Source organism: Mustelus asterias, chromosome 21 (assembly GCF_964213995.1).
Source record: "Mustelus asterias chromosome 21, sMusAst1.hap1.1, whole genome shotgun sequence".
In the NCBI taxonomy this organism is placed as follows: Eukaryota; Metazoa; Chordata; class Chondrichthyes; order Carcharhiniformes; family Triakidae; genus Mustelus; species Mustelus asterias.
The window spans coordinates 9,014,656-9,038,178 of NC_135821.1; the positions used below are offsets into that span (position 1 = coordinate 9,014,656).

The window sequence follows — 23,523 nt, forward strand, 5'->3', positions numbered from 1 at the left end:
TTAAAGGGGACGCATAACATAGAAACTTGGAAGTATGAATACACAAATCTATCACAAGGTGATGGAAAAAAATGAAACAAACTTGCATTTATATAGCAGTTTCTATTACGACAGGCCAGTTCAAAGTGTTTCACAATCAATGATGTACTTCTGAAGAGTTGTCATTGCTGTCATATAGGACACCCAGTAGCCAATTTGTGTGTAGTAAGCTCCCACAAACATCAATGTCAAAATTACCAGGTAATATGGATAATATTTTTGTGATGTTGATTGAGAGATAATCGAGAGGCTGTTTAAGGAGAAAAAAATGGGATCCTTGGCTGAATAATTAGAGGCATAGAGTACAAAATCTAGTACTTTAAACTTTATACCAGCTAGGCCTCATCATTACGTTATTCACCACCGAGGTCTTCACAGACTGGATTGTGAAAGAACAGAAAATTCCAATGGATACAGAGGCCGGAATTTTACCGACACGCCCGCCCCGATTCCGGTAAAATTCCACCCAGAGTGTCAGAATGCATCTGACAGCTTGAAAACTGTACTAACTACTACATCTGTTCCAGCAGCAGCTGATTATACAATTCAGTTTAAGTTAGCTATTGTGGCCAGTGATATGGATGTTGGTGCTCTGTTGCTACAAGATGCTGAACTGGAAATTGAAAACCCAGCAGAATACTTTTCATGAAAGTTGAAAGTATACCAGAAGAAATATTCAACTATAGAGAAACAGACTTGGTGTTAGCCTTGAAGCGTTTGTTACAATTATTCAGGCAGTTATGTATATTGACCACAACCCTTTGAAATTTCTGGGGACAAAAATGGCAGACTGTTTCAGTGAAGATTATTATTGCAGCTTACAATTGTTCAATTTATAAGTTATACACGAGGCTGGATGAGAAAATTTAATTACAGATGTGTTGTCAAAAGTTTAAAATTCAGAAGAACTTGAATGTAAGTAAATGGAGAACGGACTCTACTTTTACAACAGACTTTTCATGGTTGATGCATGCATACTATAGTGTAATAATTTGTTTTTTTATAGATAATGTTGCAAGTAATACAAAATGGGTTGAGCAAATGAAGCCATCTTTTTGAAATTATTAGTTTTTTTGTAGGAAAGGAAGTGTGAGAATGGATGTTTCTTAAATATTTTGGTGAATATTATGTTATTCTGTAAAGGCGGCTGTGTGAGCGTGTAAATTATTTAATTAAGTTGAGAAATTAATAATGGAAGAGTTAAAGGAAAATGAATAAAGGTGTTAGATACATGCACTTGGAATGAGACTTTCCTGGTCAAGTGATTTATAAGTAAATAGACTAGGTTTAAGAATTTGCATTAGGAGATACAGAAGGATTTGTTTTTCAGCTGTGAAATTTCAAAGGGAAGTAAAAGGCTTTTATAGCTGGCAAAGGTTTCAAAAGTAAACAAATGATGGTTATTAAATTTTATTTGATACAAAAATGGGGGCCATAGCAAAACATGAAATATGTTTGTACTTGGATAAGTTGACACGTGAGGAAGACCAGTTGGGCTGGAGGAAGACCTTTGGGCTGGGAGAAGATGTGCAGTATGAACCTGCCATCTTGTCAAGCCAGAAAATTCTTGAGGCTGCAAGAAGCAGGGTTGTTCTGAAATCTGATTCTACAGCAGAGTGGAAGAGAGTTTGAGCGGTTATGTGGTATGCCTTATTAAAACGAGATCAGCTTTGCCTTGGGGTAATATTATTGGATTTTTAAAATAGTTAAACATCTACAAGGAAGTGTTGCCTGTGAGGTGTTTATTTGTGGGTCTGACCAAGGAGGGAGTCTTTTTGAGGGAATATTTTGTAAGACTAATTGTAACTGTAATGTTGTGTGCTTAAGTTTTCTTTTTTTTGTTAATAAACCTTTTACTTTTAATTGTAAAATCCTAAAAGTGTTACTAGACTTCTTGCCACTGAGATCAGTATGTTTTGTTAATGTTTTCAGAATACAAAAAAAGGTATGGCCCCGTAAATCACCTGCCAGCAGCCTCACAGGATGAACATTGGATTTAGTTCCAGCACTGGCATGACATTTGTTAACTGTGTAGAACAGATCTACATATGGTCTGAAATAACATAACTTAGAGAGGTTAGGAAAGCAATGACAATATTATCGTGTTTATCCTTCATCATTTATATTCTTGGTTATGGATGTTAAGTCCCCACCCAGAGTACGTTCTACACTTTTGTCACCCACAGTACTTCCTCCAAGTTATGTTCAACATGGAGGAATACTGATTCATTAGCTGAGAGGGTACATGGTAATCAGCAGGAGGTTTCCTTCCCATGTTTGACCTGATGTCATGGGGTTCAGTGTTGATCTTGAGGACTCCCAGGGCAAACCTTGCTCAACTCTATACCAATGTGCTGCCCGCCACTTCTGCTGGTCTGTCCTGCTGTTGGGAAAGGATGTAGCCGGTGATGATGATGGTAGTGTCTGGGACACTATCCGTAAGGGATGATTCTGTGAGTATGATTATGCCAGGTTGTTGCTTGACTAGTTTGTGAATCAACTTTTCTAATTTTGGCACAAACCCCCAGATGTTAGTAAGGAGGACTTTGCAGGGTCGACAGGGTTCAGTTTGTTGTTACTGTTTCCAGTGCCTAGGCCATAATGGGTGGTCTGTCTGATTTCATTCCTCAGAGAATTTTTAGTCATTTGATACAACTTGCTCGGCCATTTCAGAGGACTTTTAAGAATCAACCATATTGTTGTGATCTGGAGTCACATTAAGACAAGATGGAGTCACCCGAGGACATTCGTAAACCAGACAAGTTCATCACTTTGCCGATGATCGAGAGATGGCTGATGAACAAAGAGAACAAAGAACAGTACAGCACAGGAACAGGCCCTTTGGCTCACCAACCCTACGCCAACACAACGCCTTTGTAAACTAATGACCTCTATGCAGTCCATATCCGTCTATTCCCTGCCTATTTATGTATCTGTCAAGATGCTTTTAAACATTGCTTTGATCTGCTTTCACCACCTCCTCTGGCAGCACATTCCAGGCACTTACCACCCTCTGTGTAAAAAAACTTACCTCTCACGTCTCCTTTAAACTTTCCACCTTTTGCCTTAAATTTATGTTTCCTAGTAATTGACATTGATGGGACGGTACTTGGCTCGATTGAATTTCTCTTGCTTTTTTGTGAATAGGACATGTCTCGGCAATTTTCCATATTGTTGGATAAATTCCAGTGTTATAGCTGTCTGGAACAGTTCGGCTTGGAGCTAATGCTCCTCCAAACTATTTCCTCGTGGTATTGCAGATTTTGATTTAATGTTTCCTTCTTTTGCTGTTTCCTCCAACTAAGTTTAATTTTGCAATTATATAAAACTTTTAATGGTTACCTACTGTCATGTACTGCTCTAAAGCATTCCCATGCCAGCCATTTGCTGCCACATCTGTGTCACCACTCTCCAGTACTCCTTGAGACAGATTGCTTTCAACCAACAATAAATCTTTGGGTCTTCTTTGTGTCTGCAGAAGCACTTCAATTTTTTTTCATTGTTTTGCCTAACAAAAATCTATCTACCTTGGCCTTAAAAATATTCAATGACCCTGCCTCCACCAACTTCTGATGCAAAGAGTTCCAAAGTGCACAACTCTCAGAGGAAAAGTTCTCATCTGTCTTGAAAGCGCAATCCCTAATCTTAAAACAGTGCCGCCTAGTTTTGGAGTTACCCACAAGAGAAAACATCCTTTCTATATCCACCTTGCCAAGACCATTCAGGAACTTATATACATCAATCAAGTCACCCCTCGCTCTTCTAAACTCCAGTGGAAACAAGCCCAGTCTGTCTAACCTTTCTTTGTAAGACAACTCGCTCATTCCAGGTACTGGAACATCTCAGAATTCTGCACCTCAGAATTCTGCGGCTGATCTCTGTTGAAATAATGCTGTGTTACTATTCTTCCTGCTAAAGTAACAACTTCACATTTTCCCACCAACGCCAGGAGCATCTGGAATAAGGTGGGTGAACTTGCAGCATGGGTTGGTACCTGGGACTTCGATGTTGTGGCCATTTCGGAGACATGGATAGAGCAGGGACAGGAATAGTTGTTGCAGGTTCCAGGGTTTAGATGTTTCAGTAAGATCAGGGAAGGTGGTAAAATAGGGGGAGGTGTGGCATTGTTAGTCAAGGACAGTATTACGGTGGCAGAAAGGACGTTTGATGAGGACTCGTCTACTGACGTAGTATGGGCTGAGGTTAGAAACAGGAAAGGAGATCACCCTGTTGGGAGTTTTCTATAGGCCTCCGAAAAGTTCCAGAGATGTAGAGGAAAGGATTGCAAAGATGATTCTGGATAGGAGTGAAAGTAACAGGGTAGTTGTTATGGGGGACTTTAACTTTACAAATATTGACTGGAAACGCTATAGTTTGAGTACTTTAGATGGGTCAGTTGTTGTCCAATGTGTGCAGGAGGGTTTCCTGACACAGTATGTAGATAGGCCAACAAGAGGCGAGGCCACATTGGATTTGGTACTGGCCAGGTGTTAGATTTGGAGGTAGGTGAACACTTTGGTGATAGCGACCACAATTCGGTTATGTTTACTTTAGCGATGGAAAGGGATAGGTATATAAGAACATAAGAAATAGGAGCAGGAGTAGGCCATCTAGCCCCTCGAGCCTGCCCCGCCATTCAATAAGATCATGGCTGATCTGAAGTGGATCAGTTCCACTTACCCGCCTGATCCCTATAACCCCTAATTCCCATACCGATCAGGAATCCATCTATCCGTGATTTAAACATATTCAACGAGGTAGCCTCCACCACTTCAGTGGGCAGAGAATTCCAGAGATTCACCACCCTCTGAGAGAAGAAGTTCCTCCTCAACTCTGTCCTAAACTGACCCCCCTTTATTTTGAGGCTTTGCCCTCTAGTTCTAGTTTCCTTTCTAAGTGGAAAGAATTTCTCCATCTCTACCCTATCCAGCCCCTTCATTACCTTATAGGTCTCTATAAGATCCCCCCTCAGCCTTCCGCAGGGCAAGAGTTATAGCTGGGGGAAAGGAAATTATGATGTGATTAGGCGAGATTTAGGATGCATAGGATGTGGAAGGAAACTGCAGGGGATGGGCACAATTGAAATGTGGAGCTTGTTCAAGGAACAGCTACTGTGTGTCCTTGATAAGTATGTACCCGTCAGGCAGGGAGGAAGTGGTTGAGCGAGGGAACCGTGGTTTACTAAAGAAGTTGAATCTCTTGTGAAGAGGAAGAAGGAGACTTATGTAAAGATGAGACGTGAAGGCTCAGTTAGGGCGCTTGAGAGTTACAAGTTAGCCAGGAAGGACCTAATGAGAGAGCTAAGAAGAGCCAGGAGGGGACATGAGAAGTCTTTGGAAGGTAGGATATGGCAGGTAGGATCAAGGAAAACCCTAAAGCTTTCTATAGGTATGTCAGGAATAAAAGAATGACTAGGGTAAGATTAGGGCCAGTCGTGGGAAGTTGTGCAGGGAGTCCGAAGAGATAGGAGAGGCGCTAAATGAATATTTTTCGTCAGTATTCACACAGGAAAAAGACAATGTTGTCGAGGAGAATACTGAGATACAGGCTATTGGACTAGACGGGATTGAGGTTAATAAGGAGGAGGTGTTAGCAATTCTGGAAAGTGTTAAAATAGATAAGTCCCCTGGGCCAGATGGGATTTATTCGAGGATTCTCTGGGAAGCTAGGGAGGAGATTGCAGAGCCTTTGGCTTTGATCTTTATGTCGTCATTGTCTACAGGAATAGTGCCAGAAGACTGGAGGATAGCAAATGTTGTCCCCTTGTTCAAGAAGGGGAGTAGAGACAACCCTGGTAATTGTAGACCAGTGAGCCTTACTTCTGTTGTGGGCAAAGTTTTGGAAAGGATTATAAGAGATAGGATTTATAATCATCTAGAAAGGAATAATTTGATTAGGGATAGTCAATACGGGTTTGTGAAGGGTAGGTCGTGCCTCACAAACCTTATTGAGTTCTTTGAGAAGGTGACCAAAGAGGTGGATGAGGGTAAAGCAGTTGATGTGGTGCATATGGATTTCAGTAAAGCGTTTGATAAGCGGTTACGTGTACTTTAGCGATGGAAAGGGATAGGTATATACCGCAGGGCAAGAGTTATAGCTGGGGGAAAGGAAATTATGATGCGATTAGGCGAGATTTAGGATGCATAGGATGTGGAAGGAAACTGCAGGGGGATGGGCACAATTGAAATGTGGAGCTTGTTCAAGGAACAGCTACTGCGTGTCCTTGATAAATCTGTACCCGTCAGGCAGGGAGGAAGTGGTAGGCTATTGCAGAAAATACGGAAGCATGGGAATGAGGGTGATTTAGCGGTTTGGATCAGAAGTTGGCTAATTGTAAGAAGACAGAGAGTAGTAGTTGATGGAAAATGTTCATCCTGGAGTTTAGTTACTAGTGGTGTACCACAAGGATCTGTTTTGGGGCCACTGCTGTTTGTCTTTTTTATAAATGACCGGGATGAGGGCGTAGAAGGATGGGTTAGTAAATTTGCGGATGACACTAAAGTCGGTGGAGTTGTGGACAGTGCGAAAGGATATTGCAGGTTACAGAGGGACATAGATAAGCTGCAGAGCTGGGCTGAGAGGTGGCAAATGGAGTTTAATGCGGAAAAGTGTGAGGTGATTCACTTTGGAAGGAGTAACAGGAATACAGAGTACTGGGCTAATGGTAAGATACTTGGTAGTGTGGATGAGCAGAGAGATCACGGTGTCCATGTGGATAGATCCCTGAAAGTTGGCACCCAGGTTGATAGGGTTGTTAAGAAGGCGTATGGTGTGTTAGCTTCTATTGGTAGAAGAAGTGAGTTTCGGAGCCATGAGGTCATGTTGCAGCTGCACAAACCTCCGGTGCGGCCAGTTCTGGACGCCGTATTATAGGAAGGATGTGGAAGCATTGGAAAGGGGGCAGAGGAGATTTACCAGGATGTTGCCTGGTATGGTGGGAAGGTCTTATGAGGAAAGGCTGAGGGACTTGAGGCTGTTTTTGTTAGAGAGAAGAAGGTTGAGAGGTGACTTAATAGAGGCATACAAGATGATCAGAGGATTAGATAGGGTGGACAGTGAGAGCCTTTTTCCTCGGATGGTGATGGCTAGCACGAGGGGACATAGCTTTAAATTGAAGGGTGATAGATATAGGACAGATGTCAGAGGTAGGTTCTTTACTCAGAGAGTAGTAAGGACGTGGAATGCCTTGCCTCCAACAGTAGTGGACTCGCCAACATTAAGGGCATTTAAAGGGCCATTGGATAAACATATGGATGATATTGGAATAGTGTAGGTTAGACGGGCTTTAGATTGGTTTCATAGGCGCCACATCGAGGGCCGAAGGGCCTGTACTGCACTGTAATGTTCTATGTTATATTCTATCTGCCAGATTTTGCCCACTCACTCAAGCTATCTACACCCATCTGCAACCTCATGTCCTCCAAACAACTTACTTTCTTACCTATCTTGGTGTCATCTGCCAATTTAGCTACCATGCCTTCAATCTCTTCACCTGAATCATTGATATAAATTGTGACAACGCCTCAGCACAGACCCCTGTGGGTCTCCACTCATCACATCCTGACAATCAGAGAAAGACCCATTTCTGCATACTCTTTGTTTCTGCCAGTCAGCCAATCGTCTATCCATGCTAATATGTTACCATATTACCATGAATTCATAACGGGGAATAAAGAAATGGCCGAGGAATTAAATTCGTACTTTGCTTCAGTCTTCACAAAGGAAGACATGAATATTATACCAGAAGTTCTGAGAGAAATATGTTTTAGTGAGGAGCAGAAGAAAATCAGTATTAGTAGAGAAATGGTTTGGTGAATTGAAGGTGGATAAATCTCCTGACAATCTTCATCTCAGAGTACATAAGGAAGTGGCCCTGGAAATAGTAGTTCTATTGGTGGTTATTTTCCAAAATTCTTTGGACTCTGGGCTTGTTCCTACAAATTAGAGGGTAGCTAACGTAAGCCCGCTATTCAAAAAGAGAGGTAGAGAGAAAACAGGGAACTATAGACCAGTGAGTCTAACGTCGGTACTGGGGAAGTTGTTAAAGTCTATTATCAAGGATTTCATAGCTCAGCTTTTGGAAGGCAGTGGTATAATCAGGCAAAGTCAGCATGGATTTACAAAAGGGAAATCATACTTGACAAATCTATTGGAATTCTTTGAGGATGTAACTCAGAGTTGACCGAAGAGAACCAGTGGATGTGGTTTATTTAGACTTTCAGAAGGCTTTCGACAAGGTGTCATATAACAGACTACTATGTAAAGTTAAAACACATGGAATTGCAGGTAATGTCTTGAGATGGATAGAAAACTGGTTAGCAGATAGGAAGCAAAGAGTTGGCATAAGTGGGTCTTTTTCTGAATGGCAGGCAATGACTAGTGGAGTGCTGCAGGGATCTATGCTAGGACCCCAACTGTTCACATTATATATTAATGATTTGGAAGAGGAAACTAAATGTATTATCTCCAAATTTGCACATAATACAAAGTTGGGTGGGAGGATGAGCTGTGAGGGGGATGCAGAGATGCTTCAGCATGATTTGGATAGGTTGAGTGTGTGGCCATCTGCATGGCAGATGCAGTATAATGTGAAGTTATCCACTTTTGTAGCAATAATAGGAAGATATTATTTATTACTGAATGGGTGTGAATTGAGAGAAGTGGAGACCTGGGTGTCCTCGTGCATCAGTCGCTGAAAGTATGCGTGCAGGTACAACAGGTAGTAAAGAAGGCAAATGGTATGTTGGCCTTCATAGTGAGAAGCTTTGAGTATGGGAATGGGGATGTTTTACTGCAATTGTATAGGGTGTTGGTGAGGCCACACCTGGAGTATTGTGTGCAGTTTTGGTGTCCTTATCTGAGGAAAGATGTTGGTTAGGATTATATTCATTGTGTTTAGAAGAGAGAGAGGGAATTTCATAGAAACTTATAATATTCTAAAAGTGTTAGATGTTTCTTCAGAAGGAACTTTTCAAAATGCAGCTAATGAAAATACAACAAAACTTACTCCAACTTATAAATCAAAGAAAGGGTTTAATAAAGAAACATCATTACTCCAAACTTGGGGCCTCGCCCAGGTCTACTCCAAGCTCCACACAGTTCTCCATAATTCCTTATTTATAGTGAATCAGCTGGTCAGCTGACTATTACATCACTCTGTAATTGGTTCCATGGTTAACTGGGTCAGCTGACCCTTACATCTTGTTCCCATTGGTCACATTACATCCAATACAAAGTTGTCACCGGTTACATTCTAACATTAGACAGGGTAGATTCAGAAAGAATGTTTCCAATGGTGGGGGGAGTCCACACAAGAGGTCATAGTTTGAGGATAAGGGGGAAACCCTTTAGAACTGAAGTGAAGAGAACTTTTTTCACCCAGAGACTGGTGAATGTGTGGAATTCACTACCACAGAAAGTAGTTGAGGCCAAACGTTGTCTTGATTTCACGAAGAAATTAGATATATCTCTTGGGTCAAGGGATATTGGGGAGAAGGGGGGGATCAGGATATTGAATTTGATGATCAGCTATGATCATAATGAACGGCGGAGCAGGCTCAAAGGGCTGAATGGCCTATTCCTGCTCTAGTTTCTATGTTTACACCATGAGCTATTACTTTCTGCAATATTTTGATGTGGCACCTTGTTAAATGCCTTCTGGGAATTCAGGTTCCTGATGTTTTGCAGTTTACAGCTCAGCCTCCAGCTCAATGACTCTGACATGAAATTCCTCGAGTCGCAGACACTTGATGTTAAGTTTCTCCTGATGCATAAACTACAGTTGTCCACAAATGATCACACCCTGTTTCCTAACTTTGTTAGGAAGGTTATTTATGTATGTCAAGAGTAAAGTTCCCAGCCATATTACTGGAGCCCTCTTGAGAGGGCATCTCTAGGAGAGGATGATTCCTCATCACACACCACTCTGTCTTCTGTTGGTAAGAAAGTGCCAGATCCAATTTAGGTCATATCCCTTGAGCATTTTCCATAGTAGTGGAGTTTGAACAAGAGTCATAGAGGTTTACAGTATGGAAACAGGCCCTTTGGCCCAATTTGTCCATGCTGCCCAGTTTTTACCACTAAGCTAGTCCCAATTGCCAGCATTTGGCCCATATCCCTCTATACCTATCTTACCCATGTAACTGCCTAAATGTTTTTTAAAAGACAAAATTGTACCCACCTCTACTACTGACTCTAGCAGTTTGTTCCAGACACTCACCACTCTGTGTGAAAAATTTGCCCCACTGGACCCTTTTGTATCTCTCCCCTCTCACCTTAAACCTATGCCCTTTAGTTTTAAACTCTCCTACCTTTGGGAAAAGATGTTGACCATTTACTTTATCTATGCCCTTCATTATTTTATAGACCTCTATAAGATCACTCCTAAGCCTCCTACGCCCCAGGGAAAAAAGTCCCAGTCTATCCAGCCCCTCCTTATAACTCAAACCATCGAGTCCCGGTAGCATCTTACTAAATCTTTTCTGCTGCCTTTTTAGTTTAATAATATCCTTTTTATGATAGGGTGACCAGAACTGTACACAATATTCCAAGTGTGGCCTTACTAATGTCTTGTACAACTTCAACAAGACATCCCAACTCCTGTATTCAATGTTCTGACCAATGAAACAAAGCATGCCAAATGCCTTCTTCACCACTCTGTCCACCTGTGACTCCACTTTCAAGGAGTTATGAACCTGTACTCCTAGCTCTTTGTCTATAACTCTCCTCAATGGCTTACCATTAATTAAGTCCTGCCCCAACTCAGTCTACCAAATTACATCATCTCACATTTATCTAAATTAAACTCTATCTGCCATTCATCAACCTCCAGGCCCAATTGATCAAGATCCAGTTGCAATCCTAGATAACCTTTTTCACTGCCCACTATGCCACCAATCTTGGTGTCATCTGCAAACTTACTAACATGCCTCCTAAATTCTCATCAAAATCATTAATATAAATAACAAATAAAAGTGGACCCAGCACCGAACCCGGAAGCACACTGCTGGTCACAGGCGTCTAGTTTGAGAAACAACCCTTTACAACCACCCTCTGTCTTCTGTCATCAAGCCAATTTTGTATCCAATTGGGTATCTCACCCTGGATCCTGAGATATTTAACCTTATGCAACAACCTACCATGCGGTACCTTATCAAAGGCCTTGCTAAAGTCCATGTGGACAATGTCAACTGCACTGCCCTCATCTACCTTGGTTACCCCCTCAAAAAACTCAATCAAATTTGTGAGACATGATTTTCCACTCACAAAGCCATGCTGACTGTCCCTAATCAGTCCTTGCCTCTCTAAATTCCTGTAGATCCTGTCTCTCAGAATACATTCTAACAATTTAACACTACAGATGTTAGGCTCACCGGTCTGTAGTTCACAGGCTTTTCCCTGCAGCCCTTCTTAAACAAAGGCACAACATTTGTCACCCTCCAATCTTCAGGCACCTCACCTGTGGCTGTTGATGATTCAAATAGAAGAGTTTGTCATGTTGGTTCCACAGCGTCCATGCCTATCTGAAACTCCCTCAGAAAATAAAATGACGTTTACTTGCTGCGATCAGTTAGACGGGAAGATGATTTGACCAGAGTTCACTATCTCAATTCCACATCTAACCCACAGAGTAACTTCATTCCACAGGACACTGGTTGGAAATCAATGGTTGCAGACGCTTCCACCTCAGTTGTTGCTTCTGCTTGCTGCAGCACCTAGTGCTGGAGATCTAACTTCACCGTTACCGATCTGGAGAGCCAGTGAGCAATGAAATGAGGAAGTCTAACCTCACCCTCACTGACTGGAAAACTGGTGAGTGCTCAAGTGCTGAGTGCCTACCGGTCTCACCTAGCGTCCCGGGCTAGCCACACGAACACCCACTGATCATGGCAAGGTCTGCACGACATAACAGGCTATAAGATGAAGACGAGTAGAGTTGCTAACAACAATGCACCCCTCCCCGATGAGTTTGACGCGTTCTATGCTTACTTTGAGTAAGAGGTCAGCAAGAGGATGCCGTTCGCCCCAGAAGCCTCAGTCGAACCAATATCCAAGGTCAACATCGTAGACGCCATATTAGCCTTCTTGAAAGTTAACCCACTTAAAGCGACTGGCCTGGATGGGGTACTCGGACGAGGACTCAGATCTTGCCTGGACCAGCTTGCAGGAGTATTCGCAGACATCTTTAACCTCTCTTTACTCTGATCTGAGATCCCTATCTGCTTCAAGAAGATGACCATCATCCCTGTACCAAAGAAAAGCCAGGCTGCGTGCCTTAATGACTACTGCCTGATGGCTCTGCTATCCATCATTATGAAGTGCTTCGAAAGATTAGTTATGCCACACATCAACTCCGGTCTTTCAGATTGCCTGGATCCATGACAGTTCACCTATTGCCACAACAGGTCCACAGCAGACTTCATCTCCCTGGCCCTACAATCAACTCTGGAACACCTGGATAACAAGAATACTCATGTCAGAGTCCTATTTATTGATTACAGCTCAGCCTTCAACACCATTATCCCAACAAAACTCATCTCCAAACTCCGTGGCCTAGGGCCTGATTCCTCTCTCTGTGACCGGATCCTCGACTTCCTAACCAACAGACCGCAATCACTAAGGTAGGTGTTGGCACTTCCTCCACGATTATCCTCAACACCCGTGGCCCCGCAAGGCTCAGCCCCATACTATACTCCTTATACATTTATGACGGTGTGGCCAAATTCCATTCCAATTCCATCTTCAAGTTTGCTGATGACAGCACTGTAGGTGGGTCGGATCTCAACCAATAATGAGATGGAGTACAAGAAAGAGATAGAGAATCTGGTGAAATGGCGTGATGACAATAGTCTCTCCCTCAACGTCAGCAAATGAAGGAGACAGTCATCAACTTCAGGAAATGTAGCGGAGGACATGCCCCTGTCTACATCAAAGGTGATGAAGTGGAAATGGTTGAGAGCTTCAAGTTTCTAGGTGTCCAGATTACCAACAACCAGTCCTGGTTCCTCTATGCCAATGCTATAATTAATAAAGCCCACCAACGCCTCTACTTTCTCAGAAAACTAAGGAAGTTTGGCATGTCCCCTACAACTAACATAGATAGCATCCTTTCTGGGTGTATCACAGCTTGGTATGGCTTCTGCTCTGTCTAAGACCGCAAGAAACTACAAAGGGTTGTGAATGAAGCCCAGTCCATCACACAAACCAGCCTCCCAGTCATTGACCCAAAAGAGAAAATGCTGGAAAACCTCAGCTGGTCTGGCAGCATCTGTAAGGAGAGAAAAGAGCTGACGTTTCGAGTCCAGATGACCCTTTGTCAAAGCTCCCTGGTTTCAGATTCCAGCATCCGCAGTAATTTGCTTTTTTCCCAGTCATTGACTCTGTCTACACTTCCCACTGCCTTGGAAAAGCAGCCAGCATAATTAAGGACCCCATACACTCTTTCTTCCACCTTCTTCAGTCAGGAAAAAGATACAAAAGTCTGAATACACGTACCAACCGACTCAAAAACAGCTTCTTCCGTGTTGCTGTCAGACTTTTGAATGATCCTATCACTTATTAAGGTGATCTTTCTTTTCACCCTATCTGTAACTGCAACACTCTATTCTGCATCCTATCCTTTCCTTCTCCCATATATGAACTATGTTTTGTCTGTACAGTGAGCAAGAAACTATACTTTTCACTTTATCCCAGTACATGTGACAATAAAATTCAAATCGAATCAAGCAGGCAGGTCTAACTGACTGACCACACAGCTATTGAGTGGTCAGGCCTGGAGGTCTAACCTCGCCCTCACTGACCAGTTGATGAGTGGTCAAGTTGGGAGATCTAACATTGCCCTCACTGACCAAATCTGATGCCATTACCAAGAACAAACTCACCTTTCTCAAGAGCGTCAAGTGGAAGAAAAACAGAAACTGCTGGAAAATCTCAGCGGCTCTAACAGCCTCTGTGGAGGGAGAATGGCGCCAAGATTTCAGTCTGGACGGCCCCTCGTCAGGCGGATGTCCATTGGCTCAGCACACCGCCTGTCTGCGCTGATTGGCTGAGCACACCGCCTGTCTGCGCGGATTGGCTGAGCAGGTTGCCTGTCTGTGCTGATTGGCTGAGCAGGTTGCCTGTCGGCGCGGATTGGCTGGGCAGGTTACCTGTCTCCCGCTGATTGGTTGAGCAGGTTACCTGTCTGCGCTGATTGGCTGAGCAGGTTACCTGTCTTACCTGTCTGCGCTGATTGGCTGAGCAGGTGTCGCTGGTGATTGGTTGTTGGCGCTGTGGGCGGTTGGCGCCCTGTGGCTGTCCGCGTGCCGTTCGAAGCTTCTGGAACGGAGCGAGGCCGTTACTGGGTTTCCGGACAGTAAACCTCTGTCAGATGGGATTAGTGGTTAATTCGTAAATAATTTCAGGCCCATCCAGTCATCGGGGGCACCAATTTTAACCAAATTTGAAGTAAGTGATTTCAAACTGAACGCGGGTGCGTCGCTGGCCCCTTTTCCTCGAAAACTCCTTTTTTAAACTTTCAGTTAAGACAAGGGCTGTGAATGGCGAATAGTTTGGCTGAATTCAGATTCGCTTTTGTCATGGTTTGTCCCGAGTGGACGTGGTCCTGCTGAGCGAGGGAGTGCACTGTGAGGGGTTACGTTACCCTGACAGGGTAGTCATGTTACTGAACTAGCAATCCTGAGGCCTTAGTGCACCAGAGAGTAGTTTTATTGGTGAGTTGGTAAACATTTATTGCCCATCCCTAGTTGCCCTTGATAATGTGGTGGTGAGCTGCCTCCTGAACCCGCTGCAGTCCCTGAGGTGTAGGTACACCCACTGTGCTGTTAGGGAGGGAGTTCCAGGATTTTGACCCAGTGACGGTGAAGGGACGGCCAATATATTTCCAAGTCAGGATGTGTGTGACTTGGGGGGGATTTCCAGGAAGTGGTGTCCCAGGTATCTGCTGCCCTTGATGGTGGTGTTTGTGGGTTTGGAAGGTGCTGTCTTAAGGAACCTTGGTGAGTTGCTGCAGTGCATCTTGTAGACGGTACACATGACTGCCACTGTGCATCGGTGGTGGAGAGAGTAGATGTTTGTGGAAGGGATAGCAATCAAATGGGGCTTCTTTGTCCTGGATAGTGTTGGGCTTCTTGAGTGTTGGAGCTGCACCCATCCAGGCAAGTGGAGAGTATTCCATCACACTCCTGACTTACGCCTTGTAGATTATGGATAAGCTTTTGGTAGTCAGGAGGTGAGTAACTTGTCTCAGGATTCCTGGCTTTTAACTTGCTTTTGTACTCACTGTATTTATATGGTTGGTGTCTAGTCAGTGGTAACCCCAGTGCTGGTAACACCATAGAATGTCAAAGGGCGATGGTTACATTCTCTCTTTTTGGAGATGGTCATTGCCTGGCATTGTGTGGCGTGAATGTTACAACATAGAAACAGGTTATTCTCCCTGACCAGCCCTTGTCTGTTGTAATGCTGGACGCTTCAGACTTTATCTGGAACACAAGGGGTATTTATTAATGAGGTAAAACCATACAGATGTCGGCAGCCCATCGGCTGCCCCATTCCTTACATGTCTATTATATGCCTTCTAGATGTCTTCTGCCTAAGAGAGGACTCTACCCCTGGGGTTATACCCACTCTCAGTCCCAGTTGGTTCCTCAAACCAGATAACCCTCTTCTGCTGTGTTTCCTTTAAAGGGACAATCATCACATCGCTCCCTCTTTAATTATTTTATACAATCTTCAAAATTAAATCACTTGAACCCAAATTCTAACTAAACATTATCATGAAGTGGACAATTATAAATTGTGCCTTTGAGCGATTTTCTGCTTCTTATAGAACGGTGTAATTCTGTAATTTGAAATGCTGCCACAAGATTGACATCAGCAGGAACTGAAAATAACGAAACCCCTTCTGTCTTCACGGAGACATCAATGATATCTATGAAAGGTCCATCAGATACTTTGGTGCTTACAAGTTTGAAAGTGTTTCTTGATGGCAACATGTCTGCTCGAGCTCTACTCTTCCAGTGCTCCTCATGCTTATTAATGATCTGTCTCTCCATATCTATTGGATATGACAGGAGTCTGATCACAAAGACAGGGACAGCTTGATTCGCAACCAAAGTTTCTTATTTTGATACCATGTCATATTATGTACTTAATATGGCTTTTTATTGTTGCAGTAGTGATGGCTCATTGAGATCTTGAAGCTTTGTGTCCAAACAAAAACATTTTTACTGGTAGGCTTTAACTGTGCACAGTTCGAAATATGGTCTTGCATGGAACTCTTCCACAAAGGTTTGCTGCTTATTGTGTGCAGTTCTGGTCACCTCACTATAAGAAGGACGTGGAAGCATTGCAATGAGTGCAAAGGAGATTTACCAGGATGCTGCCTGGTTTGGAGGGTAGGTCTTATGAGGAAAAGTTGAGGGAGCTAGGGCTTTTCTCTTTAGAGCGGAGGAGGATGAGAGGCGACTTAATAGAGGTTTATAAGATGATGAGGGGGGATAGATAGAGTGGACATTCAGAGACTATTTCCTCGGGTGGATGTAGCTGTTACTAGGGGGCATAACGATAGTCAGCATGGTTTTGTGAGAGGGAGGTCATGCCTCACTAACCTGGTGGAGTTTTTTGAAGAAGTGACTAGAATGGTTGACGAGGGAAGGGCCGTGGATGTCGTCTATATGGACTTTAGTAAAGCATTTGACAAAGTCCCTCATGGTAGGTTGGTGCAAAAGGTTGGATCTCATGGGATAAAGGGGGAGGTGGCTAGATGGGTGGAGAACTGGCTTGGTCACAGAAGACAGAGGGTGGTAGTGGAAGGGTCTTTTTCCGGCTGGATGCCTGTGACTAGTGGTGTTCCGCAGGGCTCTGTATTGGGACCTCTGCTGTTTGTGATTTATATAAACGATCTGGAAGAAGGTGTAACTGGGGTGATCAGTAAGTTTGCGGACGACACGAAAATGGCTGGACTTGCAGATAGTGAGGAACATTGTCAGAGGCTACAGAAGGATATAGGTAGGCTGGAAATTTGAGCAAAGAAATGGCAGATGGAGTTCAATCCAGATAAATGCGAAGTGATGCATTTTGGTAGAACTAACATAGGGGGGAGCTATACGATAAATGGCAGAACCATAAAGGGTGTAGATACGCAGAGGGACTTGGGTGTGCAAGTCCACAGATCCTTGAAGGTGACGTCACAGGTGGAGAAGGTAGTGAAGAAGGCATATGGCATGCTTGCCTTTATAGGACGGGGCACAGAGTATAAAAGTTGGGGTCTGATGTTGCAGTTGTATAGAACGTTGGTTTGGCCGCATTTGGAAACTGCGCCCAGTTCTGGTGGCCACACTATCAGAAGGACGTGGAGGCTTTAGAGAGAGTGCAGAGGAGGTTTACCAGGATGTTGCCTGGTATGGAAGGGCTTAGTTATGAGGAGAGATTGGGTAAACTGGGGTTGTTCTCCCTGGAAAGACGGAGGATGAGGGGTGACCTAATAGAGGTGTATAAAATTATGAAAGGCATAGATAGGGTGAACGGTGGGAAGCTTTTTCCCAGGTCGGTGGTGACGTTCACGAGGGGTCATAGGTTCAAGGTGGGGGTGGGGGGAGGTTTAACACGGATATCAGAAGGATGTATTTTACACAGAGGGTGGTGGGCCTGGAATGCGCTGCCGGGCAAGGTGGTGGAGGCGGACACACTGGGAACGTTTAAGACTTATCTCGATAGCCACATGAACGGAGTGGGAATGGAGGGATACAAAAGAATGGTCTAGTTTGGACCAGGGAGCAGCGCGGGCTTGGAGGGCCGAAGGGCCTGTTCCTGTGCTGTATTGTTCTTTGTTCTTTGTTCTTTCTTTGTATAACTATAAGGTTCATGGTGGGAGATATAGGAGGGATGTCCGAGGTAGGTTCTTTACTCAGAGAGTGGTTGGGGTGTGGAATGGACTGCCTGCTGTGATAGGGGAGTCGGACACTTCAGGAACTTTCAAGCGGTTATTGGATAGGCACATGGAGCACACCAGAATGATAGGGAGTTGGATAGCTTGATCTTGGTTTCGGACAAAGCTCGGCACAACATCAAGGGCCGAAGGGCCTGTTCTGTGCTGTACTGTTCTATGTTCTATGTTCTATTCATTAGTGAATTCAGCAATCTTGTTTAAGCACGTAATCTCTGTGTGAACTGCTGATACAGCTGTCAATTTTAAAATGTTTTATTTTACCTTTTCAGTTAATTTTCAACAAAGCTTCCTTTCTTCAAGCTCTTATTCTTCCGATGAAATTCATCACGGGATTTGTTCTTATTTTCTAGTTGTTTTGCATGGAGTTCAGCTTATTCTCCATTGTCTTATTGAATTGTCCTTCATTTTGTAAATTGTTTTGCAACAGTTTTTTACAGTTTGCTGTCAGTCATTTATTTCATCTTGTGTTAATGACTTCTGTGGAGCTCTGATTCTTTCTGCTGGTTCCTCTTTATCCTCAAAAGATCCTAGTTTCTTTTGAAGTCTTTATTCCTGTGTTTCTCCCAAGTTGAATCCATGATGTACTTACTGGCCACATACATTTCACAAATTGAATCTTCATTTCTGCTTGTCTTAACTTCAGCTAAACCCTTTTTGGTTTCACTGTTGGCTAGGTCTGTCTCTGACTCAGTGCAGACTTGTTTCCATTCTGCAATTATCTCATTGCATTCCTTCTGAGGTCTTTCATGATTACCCCCCTTCTGGGGTCTTTCATGATTGCTCCCCTTCTGGGGTCTTTCATCATTGTCCCCCCCCACCCATTCTGGGCTCTGTCAGCGCCCCCGCCCCCCTTCTGGGCTCTGTCGGCGCCCCCCCCTCTTCTGGGCTCTGTCGGCGCCCTCCCCTTCTGGGCTCTGTTGGCGCCCCCCCCCCCCCATTCTGGGCTCTGTCGGCGCCCCCACCATTCTGGGCTCTGTCGGCGCCCCCCCCCCCCTTCTGGGCTTTGTCGGCGCCCCCTCCCCCTGGCTGTGTCCCCTCCCCACCCCGGCTGTGTCGACGCCCCCCCTTCCCCAGGCTGTGTCAGCGCCCCCCTCCTCCTCGGGCTGTGTGGGCCCACCCCCCTTCCCCAGGCTGTGTCGGCACGCCCCCTCCCCCCTTCCCCAGGCTGTGTCGGCGCACCCCCCCCCTCCCCCGGGCTGTGTCGGCGGGCCCCTCCTCCCCTGGGATGTGTCGGCGCGCCCCCCCATGTTGATTCTCCCTAATAAGTCCCTGTCTATCCAAATATTTGTAGAACCTATCTCCTAATACTCCTTCCAATAATTTACCTACTACTGACGTCAAACTTACCGGCCTATAATTTCCCGCATTACCTTTTGAGCCTTTTTTAAACAACGGAACAACATGAGCTATCCTCCAATCATCCGGCACCTCACCCATGGATACCGACATTTCAAATATATCTGCCAGGGCCCCTGCAATTTCAACACTAGTCTCCTTCAAGGTCCGAGGGAATACCCTGTCCGGTCCTGGGGATTTATCGACTCTCATTTGCCTCAAGACAGCAAGCACCTCCTCCCCTTTGATCTGTATAGGTTCCATGACCTCCCTACTTGTTTGCCTTATTTCCATAGACTCCATGCCAGTTTCCTTAGTAAATACGGATGCAAAAAACCCATTTAATATCTCCCCCATACATAGCCGACCACTCTGATCTTCAAGAGGACCAATTTTATCCCTTACTATCCTTTTGCTCTTAATATACCTATAGAAGCTCTTAGGATTATCCTTCACCTTGTCTGCCAAAGCAACCTCATGTCTTTTAGCCCTCCTGATTTCTTTCTTAAGTAGTTTCTTGCACTTTTTATACTCCTCAAGCATGTTATTTGCTCCCTGTTGCCTATACATGTCATACATCTCTCTCTTCTTTATCAGAACAAAGAACAAAGAACAGTACAGCACAGGAAATAGGCCCTTCGGCCCTCCAAGCCTGTGCCGCTCCTTGGTCCAACTAGACCATTTGTTTGTATCTCTCCATTCCCGGACTGCTCATGTGACTATCCAGGTAAGTCTTAAACGATGCCAGCGTGTCTGCCTCCACCACCCTACTTGGCAGCGCATTCCAGGCCCCCACCACTCTCTGTGTAAAAAACGTCCCTCTGATATCTGAGTTATACCTCGCTCCTCTCACCTTGAGCCCGTGACCCCTCGTGATCGTCACCTCCGACCTGGGAAGAAGCTTCCCACTGTTCACCCTATCTATACCCTTCATAATTTTGTACGCCTCTATTAGGTCTCCCCTCATTCTCCGTCTTTCCAGGGAGAACAAGCCCAGTTTACCCAATCTCTCCTCATAGCTAAGACCCTCCATATCAGGCAACATCCTGGTAAACCTTCTCTGCACTCTCTCTAAAGCCTCCACGTCCTTCTGGTAGTGCGGCGACTAGAACTGGACGCAGTACTCCAAATGTGGCCTAACCAGCGTTCTATACAGCTGCAACATCAGACTCCAGCTTTTATACTCTATACCCCATCCTATAAAGGCAAGCATACCATATGCCTTCTTCACCACCTTCTCCACCTGTGCTGCCACCTTCAAGGATTTGTGGACTTGCACACCTAGGTCCCTCTGTGTTTCTATATTCTTGATGGCTCTGCCATTTATTGTATGACTCCCCCCAACATTAGTTCTTCCAAAATGCATCACTTCGCATTTATCTGGATTAAATTCCATCTGCCATTTCTCCGCCCAATTTTCCAGCCTATCTATATCCTGCTGTATTGTCTGACAATGCTCATCGCTATCCGCAAGTCCAGCCATCTTCGTGTCATCCGCAAACTTGCTGATAACACCAGTTACACCTTCTTCCAAATCATTTATATATATCACAAATAGCAGAGGTCCCAGTACAGAGCCCTGCGGAACACCACTGGTCACAGACCTCCAGCCAGAAAATGACCCTTTAACTGCTGCCCTCTGTCTCCTGTGGCCAAGCCAGTTTTCTACCCATCTAGCCACCTCTCCAGAGTTCCAATATCCCTCGAGAACCAAGGTTCCTTATTATTCACTTTGCCTTTAATCCTGACAGGAACATACAAACTCTGCACTCTCAAAATTTCTCCTTTGAAGGCCTCCCACTTACCATTCGCATCCTTGCCAGAGAACAGCCTGTCCCAATCCATGCTTTTTAGATCCTTTCTCATTCCTTCAAATTTGGCCTTTTTCCAGTTTAGAACCTCAACCCGAGGACCAGATCTATCTTTATCCATGATCAAGTTGAAACGAATGGCGTTTTGATCACTGGAACCAAAGTGTTCCCCTACACACACTTCTGTCACTTGTCCTAACTCGTTTCCTATCTAATACAAAGAACGGTACAGTACAGCACAGGAAACAGGCCCTTCGGCCCTCCAAGCCTGTGCCGCTCATTGGTCCAACTAGACCATTCGTTTGTATCCCTCCATTCCCAGACTGCTCATGTGACTATACTGTCTAGTTGGTACCTCTATATATTGATTTAGAAAATTTTCCTGAACACATTTTACAAACTCTAACCCGTCTAGACCTTTAACAGTATGGGAGTCCCAATCTATATGTGGAAAATTAAAATCCCCTACTATCACAACTTTATGTTTCGTGCAGTTGTCTGCTATCTCTCTGCAGATTTGCTCCTCCAATTCTCGCTGACTATTGGGTGGTCTATAATACAATCCCATTAATATCTTTGCTATTCAGATGAGGCTTTGAGCTAAAAGCTATTAGCTGTGACAGAGAGCAGTTGCTGTGTCTCTCTGGAGCTGAGAGCTGTTTCTTATACCCCTGATGACATACCAACATCCCCACAATGGGATTGATTCTCAGATTATCGAAACACCAAATTTCAATCTAATAGGCTGCTGTTATCCAAGTGCCTAATTTAAATTGATTGGCTAAAATTGAAAAACAGCACTACCGTTTGACCTTTGATACAGCGTTTCAGTTTGTGTACTACATATGCACCTGCATCTTTTTTTAAAACTCTTCAGTACAGAAAAAGCACTACCCTTTTAACAGATAATTTTACAAACCCCAACTTCGCAACACTACTCTTTGCTTCCTATCTGCTAACCAACTTTCTATCCATTTCACTACTCTACCTGCAATCCCACGCACTTTAAATTTACATGGTGGCCTGGTATGAGAGACTTTGTCGAAAACCTTTGGAAAGTCTAAATAAACCTCATCCACCGGTTTTCCTTGGTCAACTCTACTAATTACATCTCCAAAAATTCCAATAGATTTGTCAAGCATGATTTCTCTTTTGTAAATCCATGCTGACTTTGCCTGATTATACCATTGCTTTCCAAATGCTGAGCTATGAAATCCTTGAAAATGGACTTTAACAACTTCCCCAACATAGAATCATAGACTCCCCACAATGCAGAGGAAGGACATTCGGCCCATCGACAACAATTCCACCCAGGCCCGATCCCCATAATCCCATGAATTTATGTTGTTAAGCCCCATTTACACTAAGAGGCAACTTAGCATGGCTAATCAACCTAAAATAGTGGCCTATTTCTAGGGCCACTTCCTTACGTACTTTGGGATGTAGATTATCAGGCCCTGTTTGTAATGTATATAAATGACTTGGAAGAAAATGTAGCTGGTCTGATTAGCAAGTTTGCAGATGATACTAAGATTGCTGGAGTTGCGGATAGTGATGAAGATTGTCAGAGAATACAGCAGGATATTGATAGACTGGAAAATTGGGCGGAGAAATGGCAGACGGAATTTAATCCTGTCAAATGTGAGGTGATGCATTTTGGTAGATCCAATTCAGGTGGGAGCTATAAAATAAATGACGGAACCATCAGGAGCATAGATACACAGAAAGATCTGGGAGTGCAGGTCCACAGATCCTTAAAAGTTGCAGCACAGGTGGAAAAGATGATGAAGAAAGCATATGGCATGCTTGCCTTCATCAGTTGAGGCATCGAGTATAAAAATTGGCAAATTATGTTACAGTTATATAAAATGTTGGTTAGGCCACATTTGGAACACCGTGTCCAGTTCTGGTCACCACATTACAAGAAGAACGTGAAGGCTTTGGAGGGAGTACAGAAAAGGTTAATCAGGATGTTGCCTCCTCATATTAGCTATGAGGAGAGATTGAAGGAACTGGGATTGTCCTCCCTGGAAAGACGGAGGTTGAGGGGCAACCTGACAGAAGTTTATAAAATTATGAGGGGCATAGATAAGGTGAAAAATTGGAAGCTTTTTCCTAGGGCAATTACAATTACAGGGGGGGCACCAGTTCAAGGTAAGGGGAAAGGTTCAGTAGAGATGTGGGGAGGAAGTTTTTTACACAGAGGTGGTGGGGACCTGGAATGCACTGCCAAGTGAGGTGGTTAAGGCAGACACATTAGTGACGTTTAAGACTTATCTGGATAGACACAGGGACATGTGAGGAATAGAGGGATATAGGCAGTTGGTCTAGATAGGACAGTGTGATTGGCGCAGGCTTGGTGGGCCGAAGGGCCTGTTCCTGTGCTGT

General features: G+C 44.1%; 1 protein-coding gene across 1 annotated transcript in view; it reads left to right on the forward strand.

Annotated features, from left to right (window-relative positions):
- Positions 1-23,523, forward strand: part of LOC144509466 (inositol 1,4,5-triphosphate receptor associated 2-like) — a 137,134-nt gene that overhangs the window by 52,444 nt on the left and 61,167 nt on the right. The window lies entirely within an intron of this gene.